The sequence below is a fragment of the Pteropus vampyrus genome, unplaced genomic scaffold (assembly GCF_000151845.1).
Source record: "Pteropus vampyrus isolate Shadow unplaced genomic scaffold, Pvam_2.0 Scaffold750, whole genome shotgun sequence".
In the NCBI taxonomy this organism is placed as follows: domain Eukaryota; kingdom Metazoa; phylum Chordata; class Mammalia; order Chiroptera; family Pteropodidae; genus Pteropus; species Pteropus vampyrus.
Genome location: NW_011889531.1, coordinates 906,987 through 923,988, shown reverse-complemented (window position 1 = coordinate 923,988; position 17,002 = coordinate 906,987). Strand labels below are relative to the sequence as shown.

Here is a 17,002-nt window from a genome sequence, read left to right as displayed (position 1 = left end):
ACTATATACTGGACCAGACAAGCACATGCCTTCCTCCAGTGGTGAGCAAACTTTTGTTCATGGGAAATAATTTGAGAAAATAAAAATATTTGGCCTCATGTTTCCTTGTTCAAAATGAAAATCACTGTATGGAGTTCATAGCAAAAGTGCAAATGCTTAAAACTGAGCTTACCTACTGTACTGAAGAGCATCAGTGTGAAAATCAGCACAGCTCTTTAGTCACTGAAGTTAAAATCTGGACACATTTGAGAAATAGCTCTCTGGGAGGCAGCCTTCTAATGTTTCTTCCTGAGATGGGAGAGCATGACATAGTATCAACTCAGGCCCACCATTTACCTACTGGTCCTGAGATGCTCATCACTTCTGGGTGTACCATGTACTTTGAAATGGTTCCTGACTGGCTGCTAGGACAATGACGGTCTCCAGAGTTCTGGAAAGTAGGCCTCATTGAGAAGATGACATATGAGAAAACATTTACAGGAAGTAAGGAAGTGAGCCATGAGTATATCTGCACAAGAATATCCCAGGCAGAGAGAATAGTAAGTGCAAAGGCCCTGGGACAGAAGCTTGCTTGGCATGTTTGAGGAACAGTAAGGAAGCCAGTGTGATATGGTCCCTGGGCATCATTCAGGGAGATGGGAGTGCTGCCAAGCAGGGACAACCTTTGGCCAAAGACATTTTCCATTACTGTCATTGGTACCATCTGATGTCCTGAGTGGGTCAGAAATGGAGGACTCAAATTCACTGGTGACAAACAGTTAAAAATGAAGAGACAAAAAAAAATCTGTGGTTAAGGCAGAGACTTTCTAAGAAAAAAATTAAATTCTCCTATAAGAGATGCTGTCAGAACAATGAAAAGACAAGCCAAGACCTGAGAAAATATTTACAAGTCACATATTATATAGAAGACTTGTACCTAAAATATATGAAGAAACTGAACAGTAAGAAAAGCAAACAATTTTAAAAAAAGACCAAATATCTGACTGACACCTCAACAAAAAAAATATACAGATAGCCAATAAACACATGCCAATTAAATCAACGAGAAGATACCACTACACATCGATTAGAAAGGCTAAAATTCCAAACACTGACAACATCAAATGCTGGTGAGGATATGGAGCAACAAGAACTCTCATTCATTGCTGGTGGGAATGCAGAATAGTAGAGCCACTTTGGAAGAAATTTGGGCAGTTTATTATAAAGTTAAACATATGATCCAGCAGTCACACTCCTAGATATTTATCCAAATGAACTGAAAACTTATGTCCACAGCTCGTATATATTTATAGTAGTTTCATTCAAAATCACGCCAAACTAGAAGCAACCGAGATTTCTTCAGTAGATAAATGGATAAACAATCTGTGGTATATCCAGGCAATGGTATACTATTCAGTCATAAAAAGAAATGAACTATTGATATACTTCACAACCTGGATGAATCTTTTCTTTTATTAAAGTACAGTTGACATGCTATCTTATATTTGTTTCAGGTGTACAATATAGTAATTTGACATTTGTATACCTTATGAAATGATCACCATGATAAGTCTAGTTACCATCTATCACCATGTGAAGTTATTACGATATGACTGACTATATTCCTTGTGCTGTACATTACATCCCTGTGACTTAATTTATTTTATAACTAGAATTTTGTACCTCTCAAACACCTTCACCATTTTTGCCTTTCTTTCTGCTACTCTCTTCTCTGGCAACCATCAGTTTATTCTCTGTATCTATGAGTCTGTTTCTGTTTTGTTGTGTTTGTTCATTTGTATTTTTTAGATTCCACATAGAAGTAGAATCATACAGTATTTTCCCTTCTCTGTCTGACGTATTTCATTTAGAATAATAAATTCTTATCACAAATGGCAAGATTTCATTCTTTTTTTTAGGATAGTGAACTATTTACTGTGTATGATATTATAGAGGTGTGTTTGACCCTATGTGTTTATCAAGAGCAACAGAACTTTACAGAACAAAGATTAAACCTTACTGTACACAAATTTAAAAAAAAATCATTTTGGGAGTGGGAGAATCCCAGGATGGATGGCAGGAGAACCTAACTGCATAAGAAATATATAAAACCTCCCCACTGAAGGGGATGGGGAAAAGGTACTGGCATAAGTAATTTTGGAAATGAGTAGAGTTTTTAAGACTAAAGGCAAAAGAATCTGCACATAAGCACAGAACTGTAGTTAACAAAGTTGTTTCTTATGGAAGTAGGGATTAACAATTCTGATGTTGCTATACGTGTATGCTGGAGTGGAACAACTAAGTAAATGGATGGCAGGTGGTGGGTATCACTATTCTCACTGTTGGGGTGGGAGTTCAGATAAGAAAAGGAAGAAGCTAAAATGATCCACGTGGTACTGAATTAGAGTTGGAGACATCAATTGAACTCATTTTTAGCTTAACTGTATACACACACAAACACACATACACACGGATGGTTACGTATACAAAGCTCTTTATAGAATGAGTATATATATATGTGGGAAGGTATCACATCAGACTGGGCCTCTATTTCCTTATTCATAAAATGGAATAAGAAGAAATTTGACGTGATAGTCATTGTGAGAAAGGTCTTGGAACAAATGGGATAGCTTATATAATGCATATTGTTATGGTAGAAAACACTCAGTGAGTGGCAGGTATGATCACAAGTTACGTGTGCTTCTGCTCCCTGGTGGGAGGCAAGGGCTTATGGAGTGATTGGGGGTTATCAAGAATGAGAAGAGAGCCAGCTGGAAACACCTCTCAGGAGCCAAAGTATGGAGCCAGGAAATGGGAATGCAGTCGAGATGAGGACAGGTTGCACAGGTCAAAGGGGTAATCCACACGGGGCTGAGCTCTTGGCTAACTGCATGTTTAGTTTCTCTTCATGGTCTTGCATATTGGAAGGCCACTTGTGATTAAATGCTCACAGGTGGGTGAACCACGTGAGGCAAGCCGCTTAAGGTGGCACTGTCATTGTCTCAATTGGTATTTTTTCATCTCCTTCTTTTATTTATTCTTTAATCTTTTGGTTTGATTTGATCTGATGCCAAACTTTCCAGGGAGATAAAAACTAAAGCCATGGCTTAGAGATCTGAAGATATGGTGCTTATTGATATTATTTGAAAGGAAGTGTTATTGACAATATATTATTCAATCTGTCTTGGGTAACAGTAGCCTGGTTCTCCAGAAATACAAAGGCTGGGCACCAAATTTGCATGTGCAGAGTTACACTTTGAAAATGAGCTCTACCAGTTCCTGCTTCATTAATTTTGTGGTGCTTACTTCATTAACTAATTTAGTTTTCACTTCATTAATTTGCACAGATTCTCTTTAACCTGTTCGGCGCTGGTAGCAATCTCTTCCACATCTACATGATGAAAATGTGTGCTTGTGTTCCCCTTCCCTCCTCGCTCTCTTTCTTCTGCAGTCTCAAATGCATACCACGCTTGATTTTGCAACTTGTTAATTATCCGTGGGAAATACTTGATCCCAGTGTTCATTCTCAGTACTCCCAAGTCAGTATTCCCCAGTTTTATTTTCCTCTGTCTTTAGTTTTCATGCTCAGGGGCGGAGCCTAAAGAAGACCTAAAATGTTTTGGCTTTAAGATGGAGGTCAATGCCCTTGAATTAGATGTTTCTCGGACCTTCAAATCTAAATTCTTACTTCTTCAGAAAGGAAGTGTGTCATATTACTCTTTTGAATTCATGCTGTGCCTATAATATAATAATGATGACCTGCACAGACACTGCGTACCAGGCACTAAATACTAGCAAGGGGAAGTCCCTTCACAAAATCGAAACCGAATTTGTAACGGGAGAAGAGAATTACAGCAAAACTCAGAGAGTGCATTTGAAGATGACAATGCAGAATGAGTTTTCCCATAATATGCATGGTGCTGGATATGGCTAAAAGAAGACAGAAAATAAGGAGAGGTCGGTTATACACATTCAGTGTTGCATACCTGTATGAACTCTGCCTGCGGGACAATAGCCACTCTGTGAAAAACGCATGACATTCTTAGTTCTCAGGGGGTTCAAGTTGCCTAGGAGCAAGAGTCCTCGTTATCTCGTTATCTCATTATTGCACAGCAGATGCTGTTCGTTGATAAAGAGCTGAGGCGTGGGGGTGTCTCTGGCCTTCTTTGGTGGGTCTTTGTAATTTAGATGTGATTATATATTCTTTGTCAGTTCTGCATTGTTTTTTTTGAAAGGACATTTTCTGATGCAACCCACAGCTGAATTTGAAGGCTCAGCTTAGTACAAGTTTTTATTGAAATATTGTATATTTTAAGAAATTATTATAGGAAGCCCCACATATGAGACTGGATGGATGATTTGCCTGACCCAGTAGGGTCTTTCCATTTGTGAGATAATGTGTGTTTTTTGGCAGGGGTGGTATATATGGGGGTCCTCAATAAATCACTGTGGAACAAACGGAACTATCATAGAATGAAATATGGCATTCGTAATATATGTGTTATAGAAATTTGAACATTTAAAATGTTTTAGAAGAATTTGCATTCTGGCAGAATAAAGAAGAATAACTAGCAAAGTAATTAATTTCTTGTACAAGTGAGTCTGTGCCGAGGACAGCCTCTTGTTCAATGCAAGCTGCTTCATTTCCTACGTAAGTTTGATATCACAAGTCAACCATTCATAATGGAGCCAGGTTCATTCCATTTTTCTTTGGTTTTAGACATTTCATAAGTCAGGGGGACCTAATTAAACAGTGGTTAGCATTTGTACTAGGAGTATATTCACAAACACAGCAAATTAATTAAACACAACAAATGAATTTGATCATTTTTTTTTCTTGCTGTGGCTAATATTTGACATTTGGTATATTAGTTGTAAAATTATCCACTCCAAATTGTAAATACAAAATGAAAGGGCTATTTTTTCATCTTTTTTTTCTTTTTACTTTTTTTTTTTAACAAACGCACCAGAATTTTTCTTAGCTCTAAATGAACATTATCTTTCAAACTAGTCTCCTTGGTAAAAATATACTCATTTCAATGATGTCACAATTGGTAAAATAATTTATGGAGCTCTTCTATTTATTCATTTATTCCACAGGAATTCATTAAATGTCTATTTTCTGCTAGCCACTAAAATCCGTCCTGGAGACAGAGTGGAAATAAGGCCTGGTGTCTGACTTCCCAGAATTTTCTTCCCAGACTACCACCTTCAAACAGTTGTGGTCCTCAGAAGGAAACTGCTTTGTTTTGTTTAATATTTTCTTTTTCTTTCCAAATCCTCAGCATCCTTCTTTCTGTCTAGTAGCCTCTCTCTTCTGGATTATAACCACTGGTTTCCCTGCCCACTACTTTAGTCCTCTACCATTTAAAACCCTTCAAAGTCTCCCCGTTACCCAATGATAAAGTTAAAACTACCTTTCTGGTGTCATCTCTTGCCCCATGTCCTTATTTCCATGCTTAGTAATCTAGGCCACCTCTTGATTGGGCCGATGCATTAACTAAGACCTCACTGTTCCCAGGCTACTCTTCTGTGGCCTTTATATGTTCAAGATAGCTTTGCTGGATCTAAATTTTTAGGTCACCAGCATTCTCTTTCAAAACCTTGTAGACACAGTTCCTTTGTCTTTTGGTAGTTTTTGTCAAAAGGAACAAATTATGGGTAATTTTGTGTACTGCTTGAATGCTAAGAAGAATCTTTTAAATAATAATTTACCAGGTCATTTTGTCTATGACATAGAGCCTGGTGAGCCTCTCCAATATCCAACCTAAGATAATTTTCTGAACTGAAAATTTTTCTTCTATTATAACTTTGATTATTGTTTCTAATCCATTTGCTCCATTGACTTCCTCAGAAATAACCTGGTTCTGGTAGGTAAAAGATGTGACCTATCTTCCACAATGTTTTTTTTTTTTCTCTCTCTCTAATCTCTATATAGCTTTTTAGGTATGTTTTCCCATTTATTTCTCTGTTTCAACGATTCAGCCTTCTGGGATGTCAAGTCTATTTACTCCTAATTCATATTTTCATCTTGACTAATTGCATTTTTTGTTTGGTTGCATCACAGGAAACTGGCATGGAAGATTGTATAAATTTCTAAATGAGTACGAAATATGCCTGTGTCTTTATTTCCACTCTGGTTGCAGAGAACTTTCATTTTTTTTCTCCCTGATCATTTCATAGCTGTATTAAAGGTAATTTGGGAGAGAGATTTTCAGGTACCCTCACTCATCTCTCTGTTTTCCTGGAAGACAGATGTATGCATTTAAACAGTATAAATGCTGAATTCTAGGAATTTTGTTAGCATATTTTAAAAGTACCAGCGTGTATTTACTGTATTAGCCATAACCTAGACAATGCTCACATATTCTATATCTGTGTTCCTTGTTCATCCATGTTAGTTATAGTATTTTATGATTATTGTCTTTGAATAGAAAATACATAGTTAAAACTCATTTTTCCTTTCCACGTTCTTGATTTTTTCTTATCCTCTTCAGGTCTCTTTCCCACATCTGTCAGTGAATTTAGCACCATATGTAGTTTTGCTAATAGCTCAATTAAAACACTAAATGAAATTTTGATAATTTATTTAACTTTTTTTTTCAAAATGAAATAACTTCATTTGTTTTTCCATTCACAAAAGTAATATGCACTCCTATAAAAACTCAAACTATATAGAAGCAGGTCACTTATTTTTAATAGAAGTTAATAGATGAGATGAATAGTATGATAGAGATGATGATGATTTGACTTCTGTGGAGGTATTGATGGAAATAAGTTATGCTGCCCAGTAAAGAAGTAGTTAGGCACGTAAGCACTGTTTTTATTCATTTATGAAATTCTTATGATAGTGTTTAGGCTCCTAGACCAAGTAGGAAAATCACTTGACTGTTTACTCTCAGAAAGTGCTAAATACTTAGAAAACATACTTATGTAATGCTCAAAAAATATGGGGTTCCACTATTCATTTAAAACTCAGATGCTATACATATTTCTAACTTGCTGGAATACCTGCATGTTTATGATAGAGGGAGCATTTAATGGGGTTGGACAGACTGGAGTTCCAGACTCCAGAATACAGATGATGAATTGCAAATTCCTGCACTTGATCCCTATGGGTTATGGTTTCCTCCTTAAAAGCTGTATTTGAATGATATATAGTGGCTGGTAATAGCATCCGGCTCCAACCTCGGAACTCCCTTAGGGACTCTGTAAAGCTTATGGTTTTTGTTCATATTCTTTTATTGAAAAAGAATAGCTTCCATGTACTTCTCTAAAGGACTATTATTTGGAGCAACAATTAGTTGGGCAATTAATAAGTCCTTTCAGATATAAACGTGTATGTGTGCAGGTACCGACGTGGATGTAAATATGAAATGCACATATGAATGATGCATATTTTCAAGAAAAATAGAAACTTAACCTTTGGCTAGTTAAATGATCTTAGTACAAACCAAGTGACTGATGAAGCATTCTGATTTTATTTTTCATGTAAATGTACACCTTTAGTTTCCTGATTGATGGACCGTCATTTCCAGAGAGCATGAAATTCACCATGGGAATGTTATTTCTATACTCATTCATTCCTTCACTCATCCATTAATTCATTGAGAATCTTTTATGTGCCAGGAACTGTACCAGCTTCTGAGTAAACAGAGGGAGAAGAGGTTTTGCTTTCTACAAGCTAGTAATACTCTAGTGGAGCCTACAGATAATTATAACACTGTGTGCTAAAATACAAGGACAAAAATTGCTCTGTGGTACCAGTAGAGCACATAGTAGAGACATCTCACTCAGAATGATGGACTAAAATGCAAAATGCTTTGTTATCTGTAGTAACCATTGGCTGAGTTTCTATCATAAGGAGGATTTCATGCTGAATTCTGATTATCCAAAAGGTCTGTGTCCTCAAGCTGCTTAAGATCAAGTTGAGGAGAAGTATTTACATGTTTAGGGAATAACAAATAGAGCTAGTATATGGGACTCTAGTAGGGTAATAGTAGGAAATAAAGTTAAAGAGGTAGTTTAGGGCCACATTATAGAGAGCCCTCATATACTAAGTTCTTACACTTCATTCAATGTATCAGCTAGTGGGGGGAACAATAAAGGTTTTTGAGAAGGGACAAATGTGAATGTCTAGCCTCCCTTGCTCAAAAGAGCAAGGGGCTGTGCCTCCATTGCTTATTACTGTCAGCCTAGAACCCATCCTGGTGCTGAGGATGTAGTATGTACTCAATAAATATTCGTTGACAAACTGCCTGCATCCAAAGTGGTATCTTAGGAAGCTGACTCCGGTTGTTTTTAACAGCATATATTGAGTGACAGGCTAGAGCCAGGAAAACCAGTTTGGCTGCCCTGAGTAAAGTAATGAAGACCTGGACCTTAGTGGGACTATTGGAAATAGAATGGGGAAATGATTGCAAACAAAAAATGCATAGTACTTGATGACTGGATAGGTTAATGGCCAAAGGAAATGGAGGAAATGAGGATTATTCTAAGGTTTTGGGAGGGTAATAGAAAAACATTTTTGGCAAAAATGGGGAGGAAGCTGATTTTAGGAGGAAGGTTATGAGTATGGGCTTTAAAACTGCAAAGACATAGTGCCAGGTACTAGTCCAGAAGTTTTCAACTACCCTTGAATAAACTAGTCATGAAGATTAAAGGTACCTTGTTTTGTCTGTTCTCATACCACATAGTGGTTATGTCCGAGCTGTCAGTTATAGGAGGGGCCTGATGCCAAGGCCTTAGCATTTTCCACGCACATGGCAGGAGGCAGAAAGGTTACTGCGCCTTCCAAGATTGAAGGTTTTTAAATGTTCAGTAAAGTTATCAGAGGAAAATGCAGTGACTCCCACAGCAACTCAGTAAATAATAATAATAGTAATAGTAATAATAGCAATGAAATCACACCGGATATTTTAAATACCTAACCATAGAAACGCTATCTTTTTTGATTCAGTACTGCAATTTTTAAGTCCAGTTCCATTAACTAGCATAACGAGAAAAAATGTTATGTATGTCCTCATAGAGAACAAGCAGTTGAATGGTATTTAAAAGCTAGTAATAAAAAGACAATAGCAATTTACTAAGGTAATATGTCATAACTTTGATTGTGCACAAAGTGAAGTGGAGTGTAGTGAATTTGAGGTCAACTTTTCAAACAAGTCATCAGGGGGAAAATAAGAAAAGTGCCAAAGAGCTAAATATGCATGAAGCTGCTATTGAAGTTTAGTGGAAAAATGGGGCTCTTGTCAGCTAGCTGAGTACTTAATAATGTTAACACCACTACAAACAAGTTGTGGTTTATTGCTTCAATTTCCTACGTACTGGCAAGAGAATTAACAAGACTGATGCATTAAGATCTTAGATTTCAGTCAAATTAGGTGACTAAGAGGGTGATGAAAAAACACTTGTTCTCTAAGGGAATACAAGTCTATCAGGAGCTTGTTACATTCTGCATCAGATCATTGGATGAGCTGCTGATTTAACAGTTACACTGAGAAGCAACCTCTTAATCAGTCCTTTCTGTACAAGAGCTGTTATGTATTAGGTGATTTAAAGGAATGATACGCAGAGCTAGGAAACACGGGCATATCTCTGAATATTTGTATATGAATTCAGAGAGATGAGTAAAGTAACAGAGCCTTTGTGAATATCTCCATTTCATTTAGTGTATGAGATATTATCAAACTAGACTTTTGGAAGGTGAACTTACTTTACTTTTTCCTCACATTGAATGGAGGATCTCTAAGCAATTAATTGACTTATCTGGAAACTCTAGGTCAAACGGAAGCTTGGATGACCACTGTCACTGTTAATGCTGAAGCATCTATGTTTTCTGGCTTTTAAACCAGACAGAGGAAAAAGGGATTGGCCTGTTACAAAATAGAGCATACATATGGCCTCTTCAGAGAAGGAAGATATGAACAGAAGGTGAGAATAGTAGACCGATTGATGAGGGGTTGAAGATGTTGCTGAGACAGTACAGCTTTGGCATCTTCATTGAGACATATCCCTTTGTGCACGTGAATCAACTGAAAGCCACCCAAACATAGTATATGGAGAGGAAAAAAACCTGTCATTGCCCAACTATGTATCCTTTGTAGAATATGGGAGCCCTCTCCTAATTTCCAAGTTGATATTTTCTGCAGAATACTAATTTGGTTTGATTCTTCTGTTGGAATTGAAGTTACAGATTCACTTATTGATTAGTCAGACCTTAAAGGCCAGTGGTTTAGAAATTTTAGCAGCAGAATCTTTTGTAAAATGAGATCTTATGTTAAAGCTCATTATATCTGTGGATGAAAGCAGAACTGTTTTGGGAAGAAATGGTAAGACAGATGAACCTATCAGCTGTTCCTCCAACTTTGCAGTAGCCCCCCTAAGGCACCTTAGTGGAGCCCTAAAATAGCAGATGTGATTAGAAAGCACATCAGTTTTGTATAAGATAAAACTAAGGCCCACGCTAGTGAAATGACTTGGCCAAGGTCATATAACCAATAAGCCTTGGGTAGCGTTTAGCACTACAATGCAGGTCTACTAAGTTGGATGACAGTTAAGGTGTAAATAGCCACCCGCTGGATGGTGAAAAGGTGGCTTAGTATTTCAGGCTTCTCGAGGTATCATTTTGTGGCAACTTTCAGAAATAATTAACACAAAGAGGAAAGTTGCATTAATTTCTGTCCCATTAAGTAGGTGCTTTAGGAATAAAAGGCAACCACCTTTTGTCTAGTGTTTGGTAGCTCTCAGTTCCAGGGAGGAAAGGAAGAGGTTAGGCACCGTCATTAGCAAGGCTTTCTACAGAAGCCAAAGTTGCTTGGGAAATTGCAGAACCGTTGACTAGAATACATCAAGTATAAAGAAGGGATGTAATAATAGAAAAGTAGTTATGCACCTAAGTCCTGAAATGTAGTATTACATCCATCCTGAGAGGTAATCACTCCTGTCATTACTAAGCTCTGCAATCGCTCAGTCTAGCATGATAGACGGCTGCAAACTCAATCCCATCACAGGCGGATCTTGCTTCAGAACCCCGGGCTCTTACGGCTCAGCTGGGGTTCAGGCAGAGAAGAGAAATAGCCACCCTGGCAATTTTCCACTGACCTTTAGGTATTGGTTATAGGCCTACTTAATTGAAATAAATGATTTTTTTTCATTAGTGCTTCATGGAGCCATTTAAAATTATAATCTTTCCTGTCCGAGAATTAGTTTAATATGATCCACTATGATTACCTCTAATTGGATTTAATTTAGATTGAAATGTTTTAGCTCATATAATGGATAGGGCTCCATTGCAGGGTGTGTGTGTGTGTGTGTGTGTGTGTGTTTGTGTGTGTGTATGTGTGTGTGTGTGTTTGTTTTCAAATTTCAGGAGATTGCATTTTCTTGCTATTGACTGCTATGATTGTATGTTACTAAATCCTGGGCTAGCAAAACACCCAGAATGTTATTTTATTCCAAAGATAGTTTGTCCTTGTTGAAAGTTGTACTTAGAGAACATACAGTGTTCTAAAATTCTATCTTGGGAAGGAACAAAATAGAGCTGCGTGAATTTCTTCTATCCCTCCTCCCACTTTCACCCCTGAGGGTACATTGCAACTTTCACAGTAAAATGTAGTTTTGTATCTATATTGAGGTTCGGTTGGCCATCTCCAGGGCAGATACTGAAGAACCCTCTTTCGCAGGCAAACTGGTAAATGGCATATGCATTTAATTGAGGGAATAGACTTGGAAAAATAGTCTGGGGCTCTAAACAATGGATGAAAGGCTCTTCATTGTGAAAAACCAGGATATAATGGGTGGCATTGTATGAGAGCCCACTCCTGGCACCTAACAGCACTGTTCGCTTGCTGCTTGCTTCTATGTTCTGAGTGGATTTTTGCTTTTGTCTTGCTGTTTCCTTCCTCTATTAGGGCTATAAAATGACTTAGTTTTGCCATAAGCAGGTGACTAAAACATTTTGGAGCTTTTCCAAACATGTGTTTTTAAAGCCATTTATATAGAGACACTGTGTCTTCAGAACTCCATGTCTCTCCAGGGGTCTGGCACTCGCAGCTCACTAATGCACTGGCCTGGCCCCCTTTCTAACAAGAGGCACTAGTTAAAAGCCTCCTTCCACCTCCGGCTCGTTGGGTCTAAAAGCTGCCAGGCCCAGAGGAGCCTTATTTTAGTGATTAAGACCTCAGATGGATTACCCCCAAGTCGGGTGCTATGGATGGATTTGGTTATCACAGTGTGCAGGTTTAAGGCCTACTATTGAAAACCACAGAGATGAGTTATCAGAATTGCTCCCCGTAAAACTAGAAGCATTATGTACTAACCAAACATGCGTATGAAGTCGAGAGAGGGAGAGAGGAATAAATCTGGTTCCTGGCCTAACGGGTGTAATGCCCCCTTCCTTGGCTTTCTATACAGTCTTTCCTAGCGATCTGTGAACTAGAATTCACAGCCTTGGAATCTATTCAAATGAGATTCAGAATATTGGAAGATTAAAAAATCAGGAGTTAGGGGGAAATAATGCTATCTGCTTGGCACCAGGCAAGTTTGCTATTTCTTCATTCACTGTGGTTTTCCTCTACCTGAAAACCTCTCGGCACAAGGTTAACAGAGAAATCATCCCACTGTGATGACAAATAAGCCAAAGTTACAACTGAGGAATTGTTCTTGAAGCCCCAGAAGGGAGAGTTGGAAGTTGGTGGTTTCTCTTTTATCCTTCAGAGGCTGATTCCCCTTAGAAAGAGTTTCCGTCATGGTGAGATGTTGATTGTAACCAGATTTTCCACTTTACTATGGAATGTTTAGGTCTTCATTTAAGGATAAACAGAAAACATCAAGGCAAATACACCGTTGATGTCAAGAGGGTTAGGCGATCCTCGTTCACTATCCAGAGAAAAGAGGAAGTTCAGTTTTCATTTCCTTCTGTGAGATGGAGTGTAGAAAAGTCTGAAGATCTCTCAGTCTATGAATGCTTCTGTTTAGTCTTCAGCTAAGGGTCAGGTTCAATGTGAGGGGTAAATATATCTGCGTGTGTGTATATGTATATTCATATCTATAGGAATTTATGTAACTTAGTAAAGTAGCTCCTCAATTAAATAAATGAGGGGAAGTCCAGTGAGAATCTTAATAGTAAAGGGGAACTGATAGCACAAATAAACAATTTCCTGGATGGTCAGAACACTTATTCATACAAACCCAATCTAGATGTAAAGCGAGGATTCCCGATTCTGCTATAGTTATATGCCCTATTTTTTTTCAGTACCCTTCTGTGCTAGCCCCATTCCTCTGCATAAAAGTAGTGAATGACATATATTTGTTATATGTCAGATTAAAGTGAACATAAATTATTTTTTTAGGCTGGGAGAATAGAATTTCACAATGCTCCTTAAGATAATTGGAGGCACTCTGAGGTGTCACAAACCAATATTGGGAAACTGAAATAACTCTTCCGTTAAACTTGGTTTGAAGGGTTGGTAATTTTCAAATTTGTAATAAGTATGTTTAGAAATCATGAGGACAAACTTCCTTTGGTTTTTTACGAATTTCACCTTTTACCACAGCTCTTCCAACACTGTGGCCATCTGTTTTGAGGTGGGGACCGATAAGTCCCATAGGGAACTGCAGATTCTTATCTATTCTTTTTGGTATAAGGGCTATCTTAGCTTTGGAGGAATTTCATGGTCCAGATCTGTAAATTATAGCATCCATATTAGAAATTGCATTTCTGTACCCGAATGGACAAAATAAAAAACTATGTGGTATTGCTTGATTATTAGTACAGCCAGCCAAAGGCAGCACAGCGAGTGACCCACTATTTGATTTTGATAAGTGTGAAAGGAAAAGTGAAAATAGTAACGGAAGCTGTTATTTTATCATCATCATTGTCATCGTTGTCATCGTCATCACCATCACCATCACCACCATCATCATCATTATTGTCATACAATAATGCACATAAGAAAAATTCTAGTAAATGGAATAAAATAAAAAGTTAATAGTCTCCACCACCTTTGCCCTTCTACAGTCCTATTTCCAAAAGAAACCACTTTTAACTCTTTTAAAGATTCTGGAAGATATCACCACAAGGCTAAATAATATAGCACTATTTCTCGATTTGTCAATTTGAGATAGTACATATTGACTGTATTTTCTCTTGCTATGGCAGATGAAGGAATTTAGCAAACTACACTGCTTTGTACATCTCTTCAACTTCTTGCTTTTGTTAATTGTATTATTATTTTTTAAATTTTCCAGTTATTTCGTTTTCACACTTTAAGTGATGCATACCCAGTTCTAGTTCTTGTTTCAATAAATGTTGACACTATTTATTTACTCTCCACCTTGTAAAAAAATGAGTTAGCACATACACATTTACCTCCACCTCTCCCTCTGCCTTCTGACTCTTGTCTCCTATGTTATTACTTTTATGTTGCCAAGATTTATAACATTTGCAATTTATTTTGTAACTACTGAGTTGAACCATATGAAATAATCAATTTTTGTACATCACAATAACGAAATATAAGCAATTTCCTGTGTTTCAATCTAATATATTTATGTTTTCTATGCTTGTCTATAGCTTGATTCCAAAAATTGAAAACTGATAAACATTCATATATTGGATATATGTATGCTTTTCATGACAGAATGAAGTAATGTCATTGGATTCATGATTTTAAATAACATTTAATGACTCCCCAATATAAATCCTCAGTCCCAACCTCTGCCCTGAAGTGCAGACTCATATCTAACTACCTACTTGATACCTGTGTGTCTACCTGCCATCTTAAACTTAACCTGTTCAAAACAACTCTTAGTTTTCAGCCTTCAAAATCATCTTTCCATATCTTTTTTTTTTTTTTTTAGGCGAGGCAACCCTTGGTTGATCTCACAGATTGCAAGGACCTTGTCAGCTTACAATCCCTTATTTTTTATTTATTATGCCTACAGCACCTGGTCTTCCTAGGTGGTCTCCCATCCAAGTACTAACCAGGCCCAACCCTGCTTAGCTTCCAAGATCAGGCAGGATCAGGCTTGTTCAGGGTGTCATGGCCGTAGACCATCTTTCCATATCTTGCCAGCAAATGGCACAACTACCCATCATTGCTCAAATCCTAAACTTGGGAATTATTTCAGATACCTACCTCCTTGCATCCCCTACTTCACCCTTATGTAACATCTTCTATTGGCTCTTCTTCCAAAATATACCCCAAATTGATCGATTCTCAACCTTTGCGATATACCATTCTCATTTAAGCCATCATCATCTCTTACATCACACTCTAACAACAGTCCCCTAATTAGCAACAGTCTCATATGTCTCCTGTTTATTGTGTCTCTTGATTGCATGATTTTCTCTTGTGCTTGATTTAGTCTTGTGTTGTTTTGTATAGTAACATGCTGTTCAGGTTTGTGGCCTAGGGGCAATAGGCTATACCGCATAGCCTAGGTGTGTAGTAGACTATCATGTAGGTTTGTGTAAGTGTGCTCTTTGATATTTGCACAATAATGAAATTGCCTAATGATGCATTTCTTAACCTATCCCCATCATTAAGTGGCACATGACTGTATATGGATAGGCTCTGTTATTCATTGACAGTTTTCTAATATGATCCCCCTGATTGCTGTCCCATAGCCCACTTTTGCTCTTAGTACCTGCTGAGCTTGGAGACTTTCGGGGGCTCTGCCAAAGAAAGTATCTCCCACCTCCCTTGACTGTATATGTATTGGTCCTAACCAATACACTATGCTGCTTCTCAATATATCTTTACTGTGATTCGATTGGGTCCTTGCAGGACAGAGAAATAAACATGCATGTTTAGGCAGTCATCGGAAACCAGAAGACCTGAGACTATCTTCCAACTTTAACTACAGTACTTTCCTGACTTTGCAGTTTACTTAATGTTTACTGAATCAAGCAGCTATAGATGATATATTCTTTTTTATCCTGTAAGTTTTAGATTATTTCTTGTAGTCTTTTTATATATAATTGCACATTTGAAATTATACTTGGAATGCACACAAGGTGCCTTCTTAGGGTCTGTTAAATATTCAGACCTACAGACAGCCACATGCTACGTTTGACATTGGTCCACTTGGAAGGAACCATAGCTTGTCAACAGGGCAGTATCACATGCTCCTCTTCAGCATACGTCCTTGCAGGGGTCCAACAGAGCAATACAGATCAGGTGCAAGGACACCACAGATATATTAACGGATGCAGGAGCCACTGTGGCTTAAAAGCCTTATGCCCTATAGGAGTCAACATATGGAGTAGCAACTCCACAGGCATAGCTTCCAAGATCCCAAAAAGGACATGCCAAGTTTCCAGAATCACTGCTATAACCAACTAAACCAACTAAATTATAGCTGGTTATGTCCAGCTATAACCAACTAAATCTTACAGGTACAGTCGTCTCTCCTTATCCACGGGGCACACTTCCAAAACCGTTTGCCCACCAGTGGATGCCTGAAATAGCAGATAGTATTGAACCTTACATGCACTATGTTTTCCCCTATACATATGTATCTTTTCACATAAAGGAAGCACTTGACGGCTTCTCTTTGGCATATCCGAATTGCCAGTGCAACTACTCTTGTGCTTCGTAGCTATTATTAAGTAAAATAAGGGTGACTTGAACACAAGCACTGCTAGTCAATCTGATAACTGAGATGGCTAGGTAGCTAACGATGGGTAGCATATTCAGCATGGATATGTTGTACAGAGGGGCAATCCATGTCCCGGGCAGGACGGAGTGGAATGGTGCAAGATTTCATCACACTACTCGGAACGGCACCCGATTTATACCTTATGAATTGTTTATTTTGGAATTTTCCATTTAATGTTTTTGGACTGAGGTTGAACTACTGAAACTGTGGAAAGTAAAACCACAGGCAGGGTAGAGGGGACTACAGGACTTTCTCAGTGGCGGGCTGTGGCTTCACCAAACAACCAGAGATCCGAGCAGACACAGAGAAATGTGTTGGAGGACCTCAGATAAGCAGGCTGGCCACGGCAGGGAAGCTG

General features: G+C 38.0%; 1 pseudogene; it reads right to left on the bottom strand.

Moving 5' to 3' along the window:
* Positions 1-14,916: 14,916 nt before the first annotated feature.
* On the bottom strand, positions 14,917-15,035 carry LOC111734075 (annotated as a pseudogene).
* Between the last annotated feature and the right edge of the window lie 1,967 nt (positions 15,036-17,002).